This window comes from Ambystoma mexicanum, chromosome 1q, assembly GCF_040938575.1.
Source record: "Ambystoma mexicanum isolate Mex_15411 chromosome 1q, UKY_AmexF1_1, whole genome shotgun sequence".
Taxonomy (NCBI): domain Eukaryota; kingdom Metazoa; phylum Chordata; class Amphibia; order Caudata; family Ambystomatidae; genus Ambystoma; species Ambystoma mexicanum.
Genome location: NC_090922.1, coordinates 369,319,961 through 369,341,032, shown reverse-complemented (window position 1 = coordinate 369,341,032; position 21,072 = coordinate 369,319,961).

The window sequence follows — 21,072 nt, the reverse complement described above, 5'->3', positions numbered from 1 at the left end:
AAATTGTTAAATATCTCTTAAAATTCCCCATCAGTTTTTTGTCAAAAGAATCGTTTACATGTATTTGGCACTGTAGCTGTAAAGAAACAAGGCATGACAGCCCAGATTAGATTTTGAAAGTTGAGGGGAAGGCTTGAATTGCCTGAAATTCATGCTTAGATTGGCAAGGTATTAGCAGCCTATAAAAACTGTCTCAGAGGGAATCGTGCACTTAGAATCCAGAGAGATGCAGGATCCATGTTACTAAATTTGCGCAGTAAAAACTCCCACATTTTCTGTTGGTTGATAAATGATCTGGGTGTATCGCAGCCAGCTCACCAGCTCAAGGAGGTATCCGAACAGAATTAGGATGCCCACTTTGAAGCTTTGTATTCCGCCCCTGACTCATATGATGTTTTATGGTATGCTGTGTTTGTAGGGGCAAGTGAGGAATGGAAGCTGAAAGTGGTTTGTGAAAGAAGCATTGAAGTACATATAGAGCTGCTGGTCCCAAAAAAATATCAAATCTATTAATCAAAGGAAATCCTGTGATCTGGGCCCCAATATTATCCATACCCTTTTCAGCAAGTAGCAGATACTTATATTTTCCCGAAATCATGGGCAACAGAATGTATTTTTCCCATTTTTAAAAAGGGCTCTAGGTCAGACCTCACTAATTATTGGCCCATAACTATTCCTGATGCCGACAATAAAGTGTTCTCAATGCTGCTGTTGGGGCATCTTGAAACTTGGAAAAACAATCAGGTAGGTTAAAAAGAATCGCCGACCAGCTTTAAAAAATCTATGGGAACATCATTAAATATATATTTTTTAAATGCGTTCAAAACGTAGCTCGGTTGCCGTTGATAGAGGCCGACTGTCGACCAGGCTGAAAAAATTGGGAATTCCTTCAGGCTTTTTGCACTTGATTATAGGTCTTCATAACTATCAAGCTAATGTAGACCTTTTACGTAAAATTTCCAAAGGGTCAGACAGGGAGGTGTCTTGGCTCCATGCCTATTTAATTTATAGACGACAGACATAGGTGATTATTTAAATCCAGTGTGTTTTGTTCCCCCTAAACTCTACAATCTTAAATCAATATCATTGACACATGCCAATGATATTTTAATCTTCGATTGTGCACAGAATGTTCTGAAGCGCTTGATTGAGGCATTTGTAAAACATGCCTCCTTCAACTCTCTGAAAATAAACACTACCAAAACTCAGATAATGCAGTGCACTACGAGGAGAATAAAAATGTAAGTATCAATGGCAGATTGGTACAGATGTATTGGAGAGGGTAGATCATTTTGATTATCTTGGGTTTCCAATCATCTCTAAACCGCTTAAACTGCATATAAATGACTGGATGAAAAGTTGTGCATTAGCCCTTTCTAATCAGCTGAGCAGGTTTGACACCAAATATGGAAAATTCTCTGTAATTCCAATTTTAAAATTCTACAAAGGGAAGATTGCTCCCAAGGTTTTATATGGGATTGAGGTCAGGATAATGTTGTGTGTTTTAGAATGCTTAGCTTTTTAGATGCTTTGATTTGGAAGAGAGCTCTAAGGTTCCCCAATCCATGTAGCTGTGATCAGATCTGAGCTTGGTTTACCTGTAAAAGTCACTGGAAAATGTTTCCTTTTACACCACAATTTTAAATCCTTTGAACAACTCTTCATTTTTTTTGATCTGAGAGTAAATTTGGACTTGAATGTAGATCCATTTTTAAGCACATTTTCCATGTTTTGAGTGAAACTGCTAGGGACATTTGACTTTTCTATGCAGGATTTGACTGACAATCCAAGAATTGAGAAGTGTTTACAATTTGAATCTGATTGGATTGCATACATTGTTGGATTACATGGATAAAATATGACACACTCGATTACAGACACTGAATGCCCTCTCTTACCTCAAACAAATTTATGGTTTGATATACACTACTTTGAAAGCAGCAATTATTTGGACTTGCCATTAAATGATGGCCTAGTCACTTACAGCCACTAAATATGTATATAATCTCCTTCTGCCTACCACAAAATATAATATTTGTTTCTGTGACTGTTTGTCTGCAACTAATATTTAATATGCCTACCAAAAAAGACACTATTGGGTACAAACACTGAGTATAATCTTCGGCCTTTAGACATAAATGACATTTTCTCTGTAATTAATATTTATCATGGCTATATCAAAACAACACACTCAGTAACAGACATTCATGGTGTTCTCCTATTCACCAAGAAATAAGTCTAATATTTGAGATTATCTATTCAAGCAACACACATCTTTGGATGGCCATTAAAAATTGTTTAGTCACTTTACAACCCAATAATTCAGTCTCTTTCTGCCTACCATGAATTATAAGACTTTTCTCTACAACTACTAATCGCAAGTATGTTGTATGCTTGTTGATTCAGTTTGTGGTGTTCTTCTCTTCACACTGAAAAGAAATGCCTTATTTGTTTATGTCATTCAAAAGGGTCACTGAGATCTAGTAGAGTCAGTAGCAGTGACAAATAAATGGCCTTTCCTATTCACTTACCAAGCTCTTCCACAGCTAAATCCAATTTTCTTTCTTTCTCTCAATTAACTCAGTTCAAATCCTCTTCCTCCTCACCTTCTAGCAACGCCTACTCCATCAGCTGTCGAGGAATGCACTTCTCCCACTGGTTAGCATGGCTGACCCGAAAAAGCCGATCATGCAAGTCCTAGAAATATTATTTTACCATGAACCATCTGAATTACCTTGAAACACCTGTGTATAGGCGTGTTATAAATGTCATATCATATCATATCAATCACTTTGCCACAATCACTGATAAACTTTGTAATAAGTTGATTCATCATATATAATACTCACCTTTCGGGCAGTTTGGTTGATGGCCATATGGTGTTGCCCAGGCCTACTTACTACAGTAAACTTCCCAAAACGTAGACTATTTAATACCCAGAGAAAAGGATATTCTTAACTGTTTTGATGAACCATGCATTGTTAAACGGAAATCATATAGTGCCTCCTTTTGATTTATATGGCCTAAGCCTAGTTGCTCTATGGGGAAACCGTGTTGCAAAGTTCCGATTTTGGGTCGACTTCGCCGCGATTTTAGAGTCATCCTCCATTTTGATTTCTGTTCATATGATTCTCTGTTCTAAAATGGTGGACTGTGTTTTCAACTTGCAACCACGCCTCCCAACCTTTGAGTTCTGTTAATGTTTAGGCTGTTCGAGAGCCGACTGTTTAGAATAGGTAAAGAGACCTTCTGCTCTGTATGAACTGCCATCTGAGTATTGTCTGCACACATAAGACTCATCGCTTTGTAAACGTTGGGACAACACAGAGTAAATCGCAAGCGTGGACACAGGACAAACTACATTGTGAAGGGGTATAGACTAAGGCTTACCGCGGGATCCGAGAATATACATCACCATTGTAACTTTATGGAAATGCAAACTCATGTAATCCGCCTGCATATTATTGTATAAGCTGTATGTGAACTAGGCACAAACTCTAGACCATGAATTATTAACATGTAGAGGGGCTGGACCATATTTCTGAAAACTGCATAAAAGTATGAATGTTTAGATGTCCAGCACTCTCTCTCCCCTCTTTGACGGGCTGGTACACATTGCGGGGTGTTGAGAGCCAGATAGCTATCTGTATCTATGTTTCTTTGTAAACTGCGCAGAATAAAAGATCTGTGAATCTTTATAGCCCGTGTTTGGTGTATTTCCTTTGTGGTACTCAGCTTCAATATATCTTTTGCTTTTACGGATGGCGCCCGAATAGGGACCCTCAAGATCGATGCTATCTTGTTGAAGAGTTGACGTGGCTATCGGATCAGGATCGGACGGTGAGAAAGGGGGCCCCTCCTTGGATGAGATGCAACACCTCAACAGTACTGCACTGCCCGATCCCTGAACGGTGAGCACGCGATCCAAGACGGCATCTTGACGAGGGTCCATATATCGAGGAGGGCAGTTTTGCCAAAATCACCAACCACGAGGGTCCTTTGTTGTCCTTAGTAATCTGATCGGACCTCCCTTTGTCCTTTGATCAGGTGAGTCGTGCCCCGATTTCTAAGTATCCTGATATTTGATTTGCCGTATTGTCCTCACAAGTAAAATTATTGTCCAGGTAACACCAGTAATCTGACATGCCTGGAAAATTGTCTGCCTGTTTCAGGGCATTGTTCTGCAGAGACAGACAATCTTTGGAATTTGGCCGGCCTGCACCACAGGAGGGGCTGCCAGCATGTACTATGTCCTGTAAGTACGGCATTGGTAGCATAGTATTTAACGATATTTGGCACATACAAATTAGACATGCTTCCGAACTTCAGTGGCAAATCAGTGGTAGCTTTATGATTTCTCATATAGAATATTTTGAATCTATATTGTTAAAGAAAAAACTAGACCTGCAACATTTGATGTATTGCAAAATTGGAAAAAAGAAGCTATGCAGCAACTTAAAAGTAGAGAGAAACATGCACGCTGACATATGTCGAACGCAGAGAAAGCGCTATTGTACGATCAACAAAAACAGTCAGAGTCAGTTTGAAACATGGGCTTTTTAACTTGGCATTCAGAAAATATCCCTGTCTAAAGATTTTCATGCATCAGATGAACTGATCGATAAGCCTTTACATGAAAGAAGGCCTGGTGTCACTGCACCACCTCCTTATGTACCTATTCCTGTTGCTTTACCTCTTCCTGCTGTTGTTCCTCCTCCCGTAGTAATTCCTGCACCTCTTATTACTCCTCTTATTACTCCTCCACCACTAGCTATTGCTCCACTTCCTATTGTCGCTCCTCCACCTGTACCTCCACCTTTGCCTGCTGCCATGGGTCCGGTAGATTTGTCTTTGACACCAGTGATAGCACCTTCATTACCTACTGTAAAAGATTTGTCTACTCTTTCTCTTTCTCTTCCAGGTGGTTCTGCTCCGCTTATAGTTGATAAGGGAGCAGAATCAAAGATTGTAACTCACAATACAGTTTCTAAGGAAAGAAAGCGGGATCTGAATGCATGGGCTAGACAGTGCATGGAGAAGGGTGAACAATCGGATATCTTTGCTACACTTTCTAATCTGAATAGTTTTCCTGAGAAAACTGTTTTTATTGAAGGGATGGGAATCCATTTATCCATAATGCGGAACAGATTGAATGATGTAGATATCTCACAAGGGTTAAGGGATCTGAATGTTTTAGCATATTCAAGAGATACTTCGGAGAAAGTATATGAGCATGTCAAGAGGGTATTTGAGTTTAGAAGGGAGTTAGAAAAGTTCCGGAACGGTGAAATAGATGGTCATAGTTTGAGTGCTATTTTTGTACATAAACGGTTCCTTCCTCTTAGTAAATCGATGAGTGAAGAAACGCAAATTTGCACAAGAGGTGCACTTAGATGGATTTCAGATATGTTGATATCTCCCGTAGAAGTATATGACACGTATAGTCAGTATACGCCAGAAATGCAGAGGAAAGTGATACAGGTAATGGTAGAGTACCTACAGGATGAATGTATATAGAGAAAGATTTGTTGTCCCGCAGACTTATTGAATATCAACAAGAGAGCTTTTTCGTCTGAGACTCCTTCAGCTGCTTTAGCGCTCGATTTAGCTTTGTTGCTCAGTAAGCGTTCGGAGTTTCCTGTTACTCAGACATTCGTCCCCAAAGTCGAGGTTCCGGCTTATGCCGCAACAGGCGTTGCCGCCTATGATTTTGAAGACATTCCCTTCATTGATATATTGTTTCGCTAGGATTGCCCGAAGCAGAGTTTGGAACCTACACCTATTCCCTTTAATCAGAAAGGTCCCTACGTTGAGATGATGGTGGGAAATAGGAAACATCTATGTTTGATAGATACAGGAGCACAGAAGTGTTCCATTGACCATTCACGGGTTGCAGACATTCCACTGTCAGGGCAAACTAATGTTTCTGTAGGGTTTTCTGGCACGCCAGTGGTTAGTCCGGTTTCTTTGCCGGTACCGATTTCACTGGGTCCATTCACGGATCACTGTCCATTTCTTTTGACATCAAACTGTGGTGAGAATTTGTTGGGGTTGATTCTGTTGAAGGAATTGCGGTAATTCATTGTTCTTCAGATGGAGTGCTTTTGACAATTTCATCACAGCAATTTTCTGCCTCACAGTTTCTGACTAGACTTTTGCCGCCGGAATTTAGTGACGTTCCGGAATGTATATGGGCAATTGACGACAATGATGTTGGTATTTTACATATTGAGCCTGTTCAAATTGTTTTGAAACCTGGAGTAAAGGTGCCACATATTCCTCAGTATTAGATTTCGATTGATGATGAGCAAGCTTTGAGGTGTATAGTTTCCGATTTTGTACACCGTGGGGTAATTGAAGAAATTGCAGGTAGTTTGTGCAATAGTCCAATTTTCCCGGTGTATAAGAAAGGTGGTAATGCAATTCCTTTCCGTTTCATTATCGATTTACGTGCTATCAAAAAGATCGTTACTCCACAATTTCCTATTGTGCCTGATGTGACAACGATATTAACGGTGATCCCAGCTTCTGCTACTCATTTTAGTGTCATAGATCTTAAGAATGCCTTGTTCAGCATTCCTATGTTTGTTTGTTTGTTTGTTTGTTTGTTTATATGATAATGCGCCTCAAGCCCTTGGGCAGCTGGGCGCAACAATACAAGTAGACTCGAAACTTAGTTACAGTGCCTGACACAGGCTATTACAAAACAGAGGTAACTTACAACAAATGATACAAGTGATACAGTACATATAGGATAAAGATGGGTAAGCGTAGAAGAATACAGTCTTAACATATGTATAGCATGATCAGCTAGATAAGGGTGAATATCGTTACATATCATTGTTGTGCAGCCATTTGAGAGCGTTACATCTAAATCTAGTGTAGGGTAATGGGCGTCTGAGGTCAGGTGGGAGTATGTTCCATGATTGTGCAGCTCTAACAGGGAAGCTAGATCCACCCGCTGTGGTAAGTTTGAATCTCGGTACTTCAAGTAAGAAGTTGTTGGCAGATCTTGTCAGTCGGTTTGAGGGTCTCCAGTTGATTCTTTCAGCTAGGTAGGGGGGTGTTTGATTGTTGAGGCATTTGGATGTGAGAGAAATAGTTTTAAGGAGGATTCGGTCCTTTATCTTTAGCCAGTGGGCCTCAGTCCGGTGTTTGGAGATATGCTCTCTATGTGGGATATTCAAAGCTGCTCTTAGGGCATTATTTTGTAATCTCTGGAGTTTGTCAATGACCGACTTATTTGCACCTGAGTATAGGGCGTTGTAATAGTCCAGTCTGGACATGACAAGGGCATTGGCCAAGGTGAGGCAGCTGGCACTGGACAGGAATGGTCTGGCAGCACGGATGAGTTTACACGTGTAAGTGGTTGTAGAGGCGAGGGAGTTCACTTGCTTTTTAAGGGTGAGAGCTGAGTCGAGGTGAAAACCTAGAGTTTTAACCTCTCGCATAATCTTAATAGTATTATTGTCGATGTTAAATGAGGCATAGTCCGGAGTGAGTTTAGTTAGGTTAAGGTCTGATCCGAGGAGCAGGATTTCAGTTTTATCGTCGTTCAGGCAGAGGCCATGGGTGGCCATCCATGCCTGAATGAGGATGTATATTTCATTCACCATAGCCTGGTCCACTTCATAGTTGCCCGAAAGGGGTATGAGGACCTGGGTGTCATCTGCATAATTTGTGTAGGTGACACCCAGTCTGTCCAACTTGTAGAACAATGGCTTGGTGAAAATGTAGTACATAGTGGGTGAGACACAGGAGCCCTGTGGGACTCCACATGTAATTTGGATGGGATTGGCACAGGTAGAGGTGGAAAAGACTCTCATGGTCCGGTTGGCTACAAAGGATTGGACCCATGCTATAGCTTCCCCTGTGGAATTGGCAGCAAGCTTGAGGTGGTTGCATAAAACTGCATGATACACAAAATCAAAAGCTGCTGACAAGTCCAGTAGGAGCAGCAGCGCTGTTTTCCCACTATCCTTGAATTCCTCAATTTTAGTTTTAAGGTCTATCAAGGCTGTTTCAGTGCCATGGAGAGGGCGGTAGCCCGATTGGCGCGAGCCTAGTAGATGGTTAGCTTCTAAGTAATCTTGAATTTGGAGATAGGCTACTCTAGCAATGATTTTTAGTAGGAAAGGTACAGTGGTGATAGGCCTATACTTAGTTGGGATGGATGGATCAAGGGTTTGTTTCTTAAGAAGGGGGAGGACCCAGGGTTCTTTTAGGTTAGCTGGCACTGTGTTGGATTTGAAAGAGGAGTTAATGAGCTTCGAGATAAACGGGGCTAAATCACTGGCTGTGTCCTTTATTATTTTAGCTGGGCAACTGTCGCCCTTACAGTTGGAAGGCTTCAGTGAGAGGATAACCTTTTCAGTGTCGATGATGGAGATAGGTTTGAAGCTAAAAGGGGGGATAGTATTAGGTTCAGTCACTAGAGGTGCTTGTTGATCATTAGGAGAGAGGGCGTCCTTTTTATTCGTTATTTTAAGCTGGAGGGTGGAAATTGTATTCGATAGGGCGTTCTGTATGTTAGTGCACCATATCTTGACCTTGGGGACCGTGTCAGTTGGTTGGATGGGGGATTCCATTTTCCGGAGGATGGCAAAAAGTTCCTTGGTATTAGATTTGGCATTAGTAATTCTGTCATTGAATACATTTTTTTTTGTATTGATAATTTCTGTCTTGTAATATTTGGTGAATTGTGTTAAGTTAACTTTGTTGTCGTCAGTAGGCAAATTGCGCCAGATAATTTGGAGTTTTCGTTTCTGCTTTCTAAGGTCCTTAAATTGGGGTGTGAACCAAGCATTAAGGTGGGTTTATTGTTTAGCTTTGCGTAGTTTGTGTGGTGCAATAATATCTAGCGCATGAGACAAAGCTTTATTAAAGGTCTCTACTAGGGTGTCTGGGTCAGTATTGTTCTCCAGGCCATTGATAGTAGGCAGGAGGAGGGGGGTGAGTTTTTATGTAGTAATGTCTTTTCTACTTCTGGTGGGGAGTGGTGGTATCATTTTGATAATTTTAGGGCTGAGGAGGTCAAGTGTGGCAGTGAAATTTATTAGATAGTGGTCAGTCCATGGTTGAGGGATGATGTCAGTAATGACTATGTTGCAGTTAAATTCAGAGGTATCTGCTATCCTATACACAAGGATAGCAGATACCTGTTCGCGTTCACTCTAGGGGGACGCTTGTTTACATTCACCCGTGCGCCACAAGGGTACACAGAAAGTCCGAGCATTTACAGTAGGGCTTTGAAAGAACAGCTCGACACACGTGAGTTGCTTACTACTTGTATGTTGCTTCAATATGTTGATGGTCTTCTTTTGGCTGCAGATTCAGAAAGTGCTTGTAAAGAAGGCACTGTGTTATTGCTTATTCATCTTGCAAAACATGGACTTCACTGAAAAAGTTTCAATATTGTCAACAGGAGGTCGCCTATTTAGGCTATCTCCTGTCAAAGGAGGGAAGAAGATTGATTATCTGAATGAATTAAAATCATTTCTAGCATGTCTGTCCCAAATATGCAGAAGGAAGTCCAGTAGACAGTGGATCCCAAACTTTTCGCTAGTGATCAACCAACGTTGGCTTTGACAAAGAAGGGAATTTCTTTGCCATTGCCATGGAACTTGGAACACCAGAAAGCTTTTGATTTGCTCAAGACTGCACTGTGTTCAGCACTGGTTTTGGGCACACCAAATTATGAAAAGGCCTTTGTTACGCTCACCTGGTTCCCACGGGGGCGTCGACCGGAACGGGGCCGCTGTTATTTCCACCAGCGTGACGTGTAGCGACGAGATGACTGACTGGAGATGACTGACTGGACTGGCCCGCTCAGCCTAGTTTGTCTGGCTCGTAAGAATATTCTTCTGCAAAGGAGAAGAGGAATTAACCACCCGTGGAATTGAGTGTCAACCCACCTTCCCCACTCCCGTTGTCTTCCCACTGATCACTCTTGATGTCCCCTCCTTAGTCTCACCTGATGGCTTGGAAGGATGAGCTCTCCATCCTTCGTCGACCGCAGGGGCGCGTTGATGACCAGTTACTTCACTGGCGTAGAGGAATTGGTGAGTTCCAGTATTGACTCTAAAGTCCAATTGTTCATAAGAGTTCAAATGTCTGCTCTTCACTCTGTCCGATTCCTTGCAGGTTGCCGATTAATCCACTCGAAGATTTCCAAATGGCACTCGGTAAGATTCAGGTAAGTCTATTGTGTTTTTCCCCTTAGGGGCCGGGGTACGGTGATGAAGCAGAGTTGACTGTGCTGACCCGAGATGAGGTGAGTACCTCCCATGGTAAATCAGGTAAGTCCTTGGGGGTAGCTTTTATGGCCTTAGAGAGTCCCCTTGCTCACCTTGCTGTCTTTGTCTCCTTAGGTGTCGGAGGGCGGCCGCGAGATGGAGAGAGCGTGATGGAATGCTGAAGTACCGCCAAGCAGGTGAGTTCAGCGCGGCGCTGTAGGAATGCAAAGCGATGCTTCAAAGACTTCTGTCTTTCAGTTCCGTGGCAAAATGGATCAGGATTCAGGTAAGGATTAAAGTTAAAACTCCTGTTCTAACCTTTATCCTTTTTGTCTTCTTGTTTCAGGAGTCCCAGGACTGAAGCGGGCGTGGCTGAAGACTGGAGCTGCTGAAAAACACGGTGAGCGTTACGCTGCAGCAAGCAGAATAACGCAAAGCACGTGTGGCTGTCCGGACGTGGTTTAAATAGCCTTGGAAGAAGATCCAGGTAAGTATTCTTCCACAGCCCCACCCAAGTAACAAAATAGTCCCTTCAGTAAAATAGTCCCTCCTAAGCCTCATTTGGCTTGAGTCTTCATGCAGCATGGTCTGCCTCAGGTGAGTATGCAGCATGGTCTGCTGCAGCATGGTCTGCTTCAGGTAAGTTATCAATAATGAGCCTGGCGCCCATGGCGCAGGACTGACTTTATCTTTATGAGCCTGGCACCATAGGCGCCAGGACTGTACCCAAACAGCCCCTAACTGGGGCTTTTGGGCATGCTCCAAGTGGCATGATGCCTGCTTCCGGGGCTGCTGGGCCTGGTCTGGTCTTCCGGGGGCAGGCATCATGACAGCACTCCCCCTCAAGGCCCTTCCTAAAGTCGTTCTCCCCCTTGGCCGTGGTTTGTCTGGAAATTCCCGATGGAACCTCTTCACTAAACAAGGTGCATGCACGTGGTCACTAGGTTCCCAAGACCTTTCCTGTGGACCATAACCTTTCCAGTCAATTAGGTAAAAGAGTTTTAATCTCACTCTTTTTGAGTCCAAAATATTCTTGACTTCGAACTCGGGCTCCCCGTATATGAGGATAGGTTCAGGTGGAGTGGTTATCCTTGTTCCTGGTTGCACTGGCTTTAAAAGAGACACGTGGAAAACGGGATGGATTCGCATATGAGCAGGTAGGTCCAACTTGACGGCCACCGGGTTAATAATTGCCTTGACAGAAAAAGGTCCCAAATACCTGGGGTTAAAGGTCCGAGTCCCATTGAGTGGTAAGTGCTTACTGGCTAACCATACTTGGTCCCCTATTTGGCATTGAGGAGCTTCACTTCTGTGCTGATCCGCATCCTTTTTGTATTTTTCCTTAGCCTTTTGCAAATGGATGGTTGCTTCTTTAAAGGCTTGTGTAATAACAGCGTGGAGATGGTCCACTGCGGGCATCTCTAAATGCTGGGGTGAGTCCAAATCCGAGGATGGTGCCCATAATTGGTAAAAAAAGGACTTTGTCCAGTTCCTGAGTGTACGGAATTATTGTACGCATACTCTGCGATCCACAGAATGTCTTTCCAATTCCCCTCAGACTGATGTAGCATACAACGGAGGTACTGTTCAAGAGTCTGGTTGGTCCTCTCCGTTTGACCGTCGGTGTGAGGGTGGTGACTGGTCGAAAGCCTAACATCAATTTGTGCCAGTTGGCAGCATTTCCTCCAAAAATGTGAAATGAATTGACTGCCCCGATCTGAAATTGACACTGAAGGAAAGCCATGCAGGCGGACAACATTTTCAAGGAATTCCTCGGCCAGGATTGAAGCTGAAGGTATCCCTTTTAAAGGAATGAAGTGGGCCATTTTAGAAAAAAGATCTACAATAACTAGAATGGTATTGTTACCTTGGTACGGGGGTAAATCCGTGATGAAGTCTAATGACAAGGTATGCCAAGGGGTAGGTGGTATGTCTAATGGTTGCAATAATCCAGCACGTTTTTTCTTTTGCCCTTTATTTTGTGCGCAAATGCCACAAGACATGACAAATGACTTGACATCCTTTCGCCAGGTAGGCCACCAAAATTGCTTCCTAATTTTAGCTTTGGTTTTTGCAATACCCGGATGCCCTTCTATTAAGGTGTCATGGTAATGGGAAATAACAAGTTCCTGTAGTTCCTTTTGCGGTAAAAATAGCCGGCCTTGGTAATAAGGTAAATAATCGATGACAGAGTACTCTGGACCTTTCTTTGCCCAGTCCTATAGGGCAACGGAATCAAAGAGTTGGTGGATCTTGTTTTGAATGTTCTCCAGTGTCTGTATGGAAGTCAGGCCAAGGATTCTCTGTTCCGGAATTATGGGTACGGGTTCTAAAGTTATTTCTGCTTCTCCCATTCCAATCCGGGACAAGGTTTCTGCTTTACCATTCTTACAACCTGGTCGATAGGTTATTACAAAATCAAACTCGGCGAAGAACAATGCCCAACGGAGTTGGCGCGAAGATTGGGCTTTGGCTGTCTTTAGGTATTGTAAGTTGTGGTGATCGGTGATGACCGTGATGGTATGTCTGGCACCCAGTAGATAGTGCCGCCAAGCCTTGAAGGCGGACTTGATGGCCAGCAGCTCCTTGTCAGTTATGGCATAGTTTAATTCGGGGGCTGAACATTTTCTTGACCAAAACGCCACTGGGTGAAGCTGGTTAGTTTTGGGATCCTTTTGGGAAAGGACTGCTCCCATGGCTGAACTGGATGCATCTGTTTCCACTACGTAGGGAAGCTCGGGGCGCGGGTGTCTTAATATGGGAGCAGATGTGAATTTAGCTTTTAACTCTTGGAAGGCGTTCTCGGCTTCCTCTGTCCACACAAAGCGTTTGTTTTTTCGCAATAGTGTTGTGCTGGGATGTACAATGTGCGAGAAGTCCGGGATAAACCTGCGGTAGAAATTGGCAAAGCCAAGCATGCTTTGAACTCCTTTGATTGAACTTGGCGAAGGCCAATTAAGAATGGCATCCACTTTTCGTGTATCCATCCGGATTCCTCTCGGGGTCAGAATAAATCCAAGGAATTCCACTTCCGTAGTGTGGAAGATGCATTTTTCCAGTTTAGCATATAATTTATACTGGCGTAACTTCTCTAGGACTGCTCGGACGTGTTTTACATGTTCAGATTCTGATAAATAGTATACTAAGATGTCGTCGATGTAAACGACCACACAAACGTCGATAAGCTCTCGGAGGACATCGTTCATGAAGAACTGGAAGGCTGCTGGTGTATTGCGTAGTCCGAAGGGCATCACCTGGTACTCAAATAGTCAGTACTTGGTGCGAAAAGCAGTCTTCCATTCGTCACCCTCTTTGACACGTACCAGATGATATGCCCCCGAAGGTCTAGTTTCATGTATATACAAGCGTCCTTCACCTCGTCTAGTAGTTCTGGGATCAAAGGCAGTGGGTATTGATTCTTGATGGTTATCTGATTCAGTGCGCGGTAGTCTATACATGTTCTAAGGTCGCCTTCCTTTTTCGGTACGAAGAACAAAGCTGAAGATGCAGGGGATTTGGACGGGCGAATGAAGCCATTAGCAAGGTACTGGTCTAGGTACTGGCGCAAATGAAGATTTTCAGGTTCTGTAAGGGCATAGATTCTGCTGCAAGGTGGTTGTGCTCCAGGTACAAGATCTATTTGACAATCATACGATCTGTGAGGTGGTAAGGTTTTTGCCTGTTCCTTTTGGAAGACATCCTGAAAGTCTTGGTATTCAACAGGTAATTGCATGGCTACTGGGATTACTGGGGCCAGGACTGAGTTTTGAGTTTTCCTTGGGTAGCAGGTGTGAGTACATTCTGGGAAGGTTAGTCTCTTCTCTCGCCAATCAATACAGGGATTCTGTTTTTCCAACCAAGGTATCCCCAGTATCAGCTGAAACTGTGGGGCCTTGATTAAGTCAAACATCATAGCCTCTTGATGCCCATCTTGACTCAGCAATGTCATCTCTGCAGTGGAATGAGTTACGGGTTCAGAGGCAATTTCCGTTCCATCTACAGTGGTGACAACATCGGCCGTGGTCTTGCGGGTGAGAGATAGATTCATCCTGGTAGCCAATTCCCAGTCCAAGTAATTTTCTATGGCTCCACTGTCTACGTACGCCTTTACCGCGTGCATGCGTGATGGCTGCTCTGGATCTACAAGGACCATGGGTATGGTGAAATGCGAGGTCAGAGTGTCCTTCTTTAAGCTCGGCAAGCGGACCTCTACGCTTGCCGGGCGTGGTCGTTTCCCGAGTCAGATTTCACATGGTTTTCGTCTGCTGCTCCTATAACTTTCTTCGGTGGTTTTACAGGGCAGTTCCGAATAAAATGACCAGCAGTTCCGCAATATAAACATAATTGCAGTTGCCGTCTTCTATCTCTCTCCTTTTGGGTTAGGGGTCCTTTAACCCCCCCGATTTGCATTGGTTCTGAGACATCTACTCCCTTGGAGCTTACGTGGGTTTTAACCAACACCCTGTTCTCAAACTTGGTTCGGTAAGCATTCCTGGTTTGAAGTCTGTGATCGAGCTGGACCACTAGATTTATATATTCAGCACAGTCTTGAGGCGGGTTCACGATTTGGGCCAAAACATCTTTGAGTTCTCCTCGAAGTCCTCAATGGAATAATGTGATTCGCTTGGCTTCAGGCCATTCGGTTTCCACTACTAATCTATTGAAAGTTGCAATGTAAGATAAAAGATCCTGGTTACCTTAACGTAGGGATAAAAGTTCGTTGTCCAAAGCCTGTCCTCGGGAGTGTCGGGCGAATAATCTTTCCATGCTTGTTCGAAAACCCTGGAAATCTCGAAGAATCGGGTCATCCTGGTTAACTAGTGGAATGGAGCAATCCGCCGCACTGCCGCTGAGATATGACAGTACAAAGGCTACCTTGGCCTGATCGTTCGGGAAAGCTCCTGGTCTACATAAAAAGTGCAAGCGGCATTGATTCATGAATGTTGCAAACCCTTTTGGGTCTCCGGCAAAGCGTTCAGGCGGAGCCAAAGGAACGGCTCCAGGTAAATTTATCTGCACCGGGTTACTCGATGGTACAGGAGCTGGACTTGCCCCAAGTCCTGGTAGAGGTGTTTGTCCAGCCTGGCTCTGTAATAGTTGCCTGGCCAACTCATCGGTTCGTTCTTTTGACACTATCAGTTCCCTCCTGAGGGCATTGGTTTCTTGGCGGGCGGAATGCACTTCGGCCCTTAATTACCCTAATAATTGGGCCAACTGATCAGTTTCCAAGGTCTCCATGACGCCCAGGTGGGTATTTGTGAGTAGTCTTCGCATTCTGTTACGCTCACCTGGTTCCCACGGGGGCGTCGACCAGAACTGGGCCGCTGTTATTTCCACCAGCGTGACGTGTAGCGACGAGATGACTGACTGGACTGGCCCGCTCAGCCTAGTTTGTCTGGCTCGCAAGAATATTCTTCTGCAAAGGAGAAGAGGAATTAACCACCTGTGGAATTGAGTGTCAACCCACCTTCCCCACTCCCATTGTCTTCCCACTGATCACTCTTGATGTCCCCTCCTTAGTCTCACCTGATGGTTTGGAAGGATGAGCTCTCCATCCTGTGTCGACCGCAGGGGCGCGTTGATGACCAGTTACTTCACTGGCGTAGAGGAATTGGTGAGTTCCAGTATTGACTCTAAAGTCCAATTGTTCATAAGAGTTCAAATGTCTGCTCTTCACTCTGTCCGATTCCTTGCAGGTTGCCGATTAATCCACTCGAAGATTTCCAAATGGCACTCGGTAAGATTCAGGTAAGTCTATTGTGTTTTTCCCCTTAGGGGCCGGGGTACGGCGATGAAGCAGAGTTGACTGTGCCGACCCGAGATGAGGTGGGACCCCCGTGGTAAATAAGGTAAGTTTTGTGGGGGGCGGTAACTGGTATTGTCCTTGCTTTCTCCCCTTAGGGGCCGGGGTACGGCGATGAAGCAGAGTTGACTGCACCGACCCGAAATGAGGTGAGTACCTCCCGTGGTAAATCAGGTAAGGCCTTGGGGGTAGCTTGTATGGCCTTAGAGAGTCCCCTTGCTCACCTTGCTGTCTTTGTCTCCTTAGGTGTCGGAGGGCGGCCGCGAGATGGAGAGAGCGTGATGGAATGCTGAAGTACCGCCAAGCAGGTGAGTTCAGCGCGGTGCCATAGGAATGCGAAGCGATGCTTCAAAGTCTTCTGTCTTTCAGTTCTGTGGCAAAATGGATCAGGATTCAGGTAAGGATTAAAGTTAAAACTCCTGTTCTAACCTTTATCCTTTTTGTCTTCTTGTTTCAGGAGTCCCAGGACTGAAGCTGGCGTGGCTGTAGACTGGAGCTGCTGAAAAACACGGTGAGCGTTACGCTGCAGCAAGCAGAATAACGCGAAGAACGTGTGGCTGTCCGGGCGTGGTTTAAATAGCCTTGGAAGAATATCCAGGTAAGTATTCTTCCACAGCCCCACCCAAGTAACAAAATAGTCCCTTCAGTAAAATAGTCCCTCCTAAGCCTCATTTGGCTTGAGTCTTCATGCAGCATGGTCTGCCTCAGGTGAGTATGCAGCATGGTCTGCTTCAGGTAAGTTATCAATAATGAGCCTGGCGCCCATGGCGCCAGGACTGACTTTATCTTTATGAGCCTGGCGCCATAGGCGCCAGGACTGTACCCAAACAGCCCCTAACTGGGGATTTTGGGCATGCTCCAAGTGGCATGATGCCTGCTTCCGGGGCTGCTGGGCCTGGTCTGGTCTTCCGGGGGGAGGCATCATGACAGCCTTCGAGTTGCATGTGCATGAACGTGATGGATATGCTTTGGCTGTGTTAGCGCAGTAACATGGGGGGAAGATACGCTGTGCGGTTTTCCTCCACCCTTGATCCTGTTGCATGCGCTTTGCCGAGATGTCTGAGAGCTGTCACTGCTGCTGCTGCATCTGTAAAACAGAGCGAGGGAATGGTCCTAGGCCATGCTTTAACCTTGTTGGTACGTCACTCTGTAGATGTTCTATTAAACAAAACGCAAACACAACATCTTACCTCTGCACGATTAACAAGATACAAATTGATCTTGTTTGCACCCCATATCCAAATTAAAAGGTGTTGTGTATTGAATCCGGCTGAATTATTACCTCTTCCGCAAGATATTGCTTGCAGTGACGAAACGTCACATAACTGCATTTATTCCACAGAACAAGAAACTAAAGGCAGGATTGATTTGAAAGATACACCCTTGAACAACCCACAAGGAGAGCTGTTTTGTGATGGCTCTTGTTTCAAACTTCCGGATGGTACATCCACTGCTGCTTATGCCATCACTACATTAAGCACGATTGTGGAAACCAAAAGAATTTTGCATAACTCTGCGCAAGCCACAGAGATTATTGCATTGACCCGAGCTTGTCTTTCTGAAGGGCTTAGAGTGAATATATATACTGATAGTCAGTATGCTTCTGGGGTGGTTACCAACTTTGGTAGACTTTGGGCAGAACAAGGTTTCTTGACCTCACATGGAATGAAGATTCAATTTGGCACCTTGATAGTTCACCTACTCTCAGTGCTTGCACCTCCCACTAAGCTAGCAATTATGAAATGCGCTGCACATCAGAAAATCATAGATGATGTAGGAAAAGGGAATGCTTTCGCTGACCAGATAGCCAAACAGACTGCTACTGATCTCTATTCAGATATGTACACTACAAGGGAAGCCAGACAAGTCTGTACTATAGATGAAGGAATCGATTCCATAAAGAATATCCAAGCAGATGCCACTCTAGAGGAAACTAAGCAATGGGCTGAGGGCTTGGCGAGGTTGGATGATGATGGGTGTTGGGTGGATAACTTAGAGGGAAAATGGATGTTGCCAGACGCGTACATCACTATGATGGTTTCTATAGCTAATGGTCCCACCCACATATGTGCTAGGAAAATTTGCAAAATGTTAGAAACTGTCTGGGTAAATGTTTACTTCCCGAAAACAGTGGAGCGTTTTGTCCAGAGTTGTATGGTCTGTCTACAACACAATGTGGGGAAGGGTGCATCAACAGCAAGGGATAGTTTTGGTCCACCTTCTGTCCCTTTCGAGGTAATTCACTTTCATTTTATTGAAATGGAGCGTTGCAATGACCTCAAATATGTTCTGGTAGTCATTTGTGCTTTTAATAAATGGATTGAAGCTTACCCTGTAAAAGATGCCATTGCAATGATGATGGCAAAAATCATGCTCAAGGAATTTTTTCCTAGGTTTGGTTTGCCGAGGGTCATCTGGTCGAATAATGGTCCACATTTTATCGCTGCTGTTATTCTACAAATATGCGCGGGATTACAGATTGGTAAACGGTTCCATCCGGCCAGACATGCTCAGAGTGCTTGATTGGTAGAAGGGCACAATGGAATTTTAAAGAACAAACTCGCTAAAACGTGTGCCGGCATCAATTTGAAATGGCCGAACGCCTTACTGATAGTGTTACTCTCTATGCATACAACCCATCAGACTAGGACTGGACTCTCCCCATATAAGGTGGTGATGGGGAGGCCAGCTAACATTTGGAATCTTCCTAAACCTAGGGCTTTGAGGGATATAGAGCATGTATTACTTTCTGAATATTGTGAACGGTTAATTCAAAATCTGTATTTGATTCATCAACTGGTGCGAGAAGCCCTCCCAGCCAAATACGAGGGTCCATGTCACAGCATCCGACCTGGTGACTGGGTGCTGACTAAAGCGTTTGAGAGAGCATCCTGTCTCACACCGTGGTGGAGAGGGCCCTTTCAGGTCCTATTGGCCACAGAGACTGCCATACCAGTAGCTGGAAAGCAACATTGGATTCACGCTTCGCATGTCAAGAGGATACCTTTCCCTTTGCCACACGATGAAGAAAATAAGGAGAAACGTACTTGCTCTGTTACCAACGATCGATCAGCATTGAGCAACACTCCCTGAGCCTGTGCGGCCTGGGGAAATTGCTGCCTCATCTCCACACTCTTCTACAGATCCTTTTGCACCCTTGTCTGGTCTTGCTGCAAATTCATCACTTCCATCAGGAAGCAACGACACACTGTTCGCAGATCACACGGTACCAGGAGTCACAAGGTAAAATCTGCGTCCACAGAGATAGACTTACTGCACGGTTCGGCTGTGCCAACAGGGGAACAACTACAGAGCTTGTCCTTCGCCACATCTTTTGCATCTGAAGGAAAGTAGGTGGATGGGGACAGGGAAAGACTAAGAAAACACGTGATCAGGAGATCACCAGCAAACATACTACAGAGTTTTTCGTAGGAATCTTTTTGAAAAAGAGAATAGCTTCAAAGGAACAATGCCTGTTATCGCCTCTACTCGTGCGGAGCAAACAAGTGACTGTGTAACCAACAATGACAATGGACGATCAAATACATGGTCTTTTAAAACGTGTTGTTTTCTTGTAATTGCGTTAACCAGCTTCATAGTATTAGCTGCCTTAGGATTTTGGTATATGGAAGAAGTACGTCCACTTAAAACATTCTTGCCTACTGAAAATGTTCCTACTGTATCTACATCTTTCGTGCACCTGCACACTCTATCTTCTAGAGACTCTCATCATAGACAGACCTATCATAATAATACATTGCTGCTAATAATGAATGCAACTCATGCCATTTTGAATAGGACAAACTGCTGGGTTTGTTCTCATTTACCGCAACATGACGAAAAAGGGTTGGGCTGGTATATTAATCCTTTGCCTTTAACTACTGCATGTTATGCTTCTCTACGGGCATTATTCTTTGGTCGGTGGAATTATATTATCTCAGGGAATTTTGATGGGACAAATTTGAACGAATTTGAAAGGCGAGTTTTAACGCCTTTGGGATGCCATCTCTTCGCAAATAGGAGCAAGCTCAATGTTGCTTCTATTAGGACTTCTGATAGACTATCCCGATCTTTTCAATCTCTGATTTCTTTTAAGATGGATCCTATAGGTAATAGAATGTCACACCACCTTCTTAAACTGTTAACCATAGCCCCAATTCTGTTTCTTTCTGCATACAAAAGAATGGTACTCAGTCAATGACCGATTTCAAGGATTGCACTAATGTTGCAAACTTGACCAGTGAGGACAGACCTTTGTATGTAGGCAAACCTGTCTACTTTTTTGCGGTAATGAAGCTTTTCCGTGGCTACCTAGGGATTGGCAAGGAACTTGTTATTTAGGATTTCTGCTACCAGGTGTATATGTAGCCAGTACCAATGAAATCTCTAGGGCTCGACCAAGGCGGGATGAGAGTGGTGATACTCCTCCACAAATTCTGGGTGATGTAGCAAAATCTTTTGTATCATTTTGGGGCAGATTATGAATTCCGAGGACATTAGGAGACTAGCAAGAGTACTGGAGAAAACCATCAACCGGACCACTGACATACTCTATAACATGATTCTAGAGCAAAAGGCAATCAGATTAGTGGCGCTACAAAACCGGATGGTATTAGACGTCATCTTGGCTGAGCGTGGTGGAGTATGCAAATTAGTGGGGTCCACTTGCTGTGTTTTCGTATAAGATTCCTCCCCAACCATCTTTAAGGCAATACAAAATCTGCACGTCCTGAGTTCTGAAGTACACGTTCCTGAGGGAAATTGAGATCTTAGTACTTGGTTCTGGGACTTCTTACGATCTTGGAGATGGAAGCTTCTCTCGGTCTTATTGATAATTCTGGGTATTCTGTTGTTTTGCTGTCGCTGTATACAATGTCTTCCTGCGATATGTTCGATGTTAGGGGGATGTTGTGCACAGACTATGGGAACGTTAGGACCAAAGGTACACACACCAGGAAGAATGACCAACAAATTTGTAATAAAGGAAATTTCCGCTGCAGTTCTTATGTCAATTGATATATCTGATGAATGTGA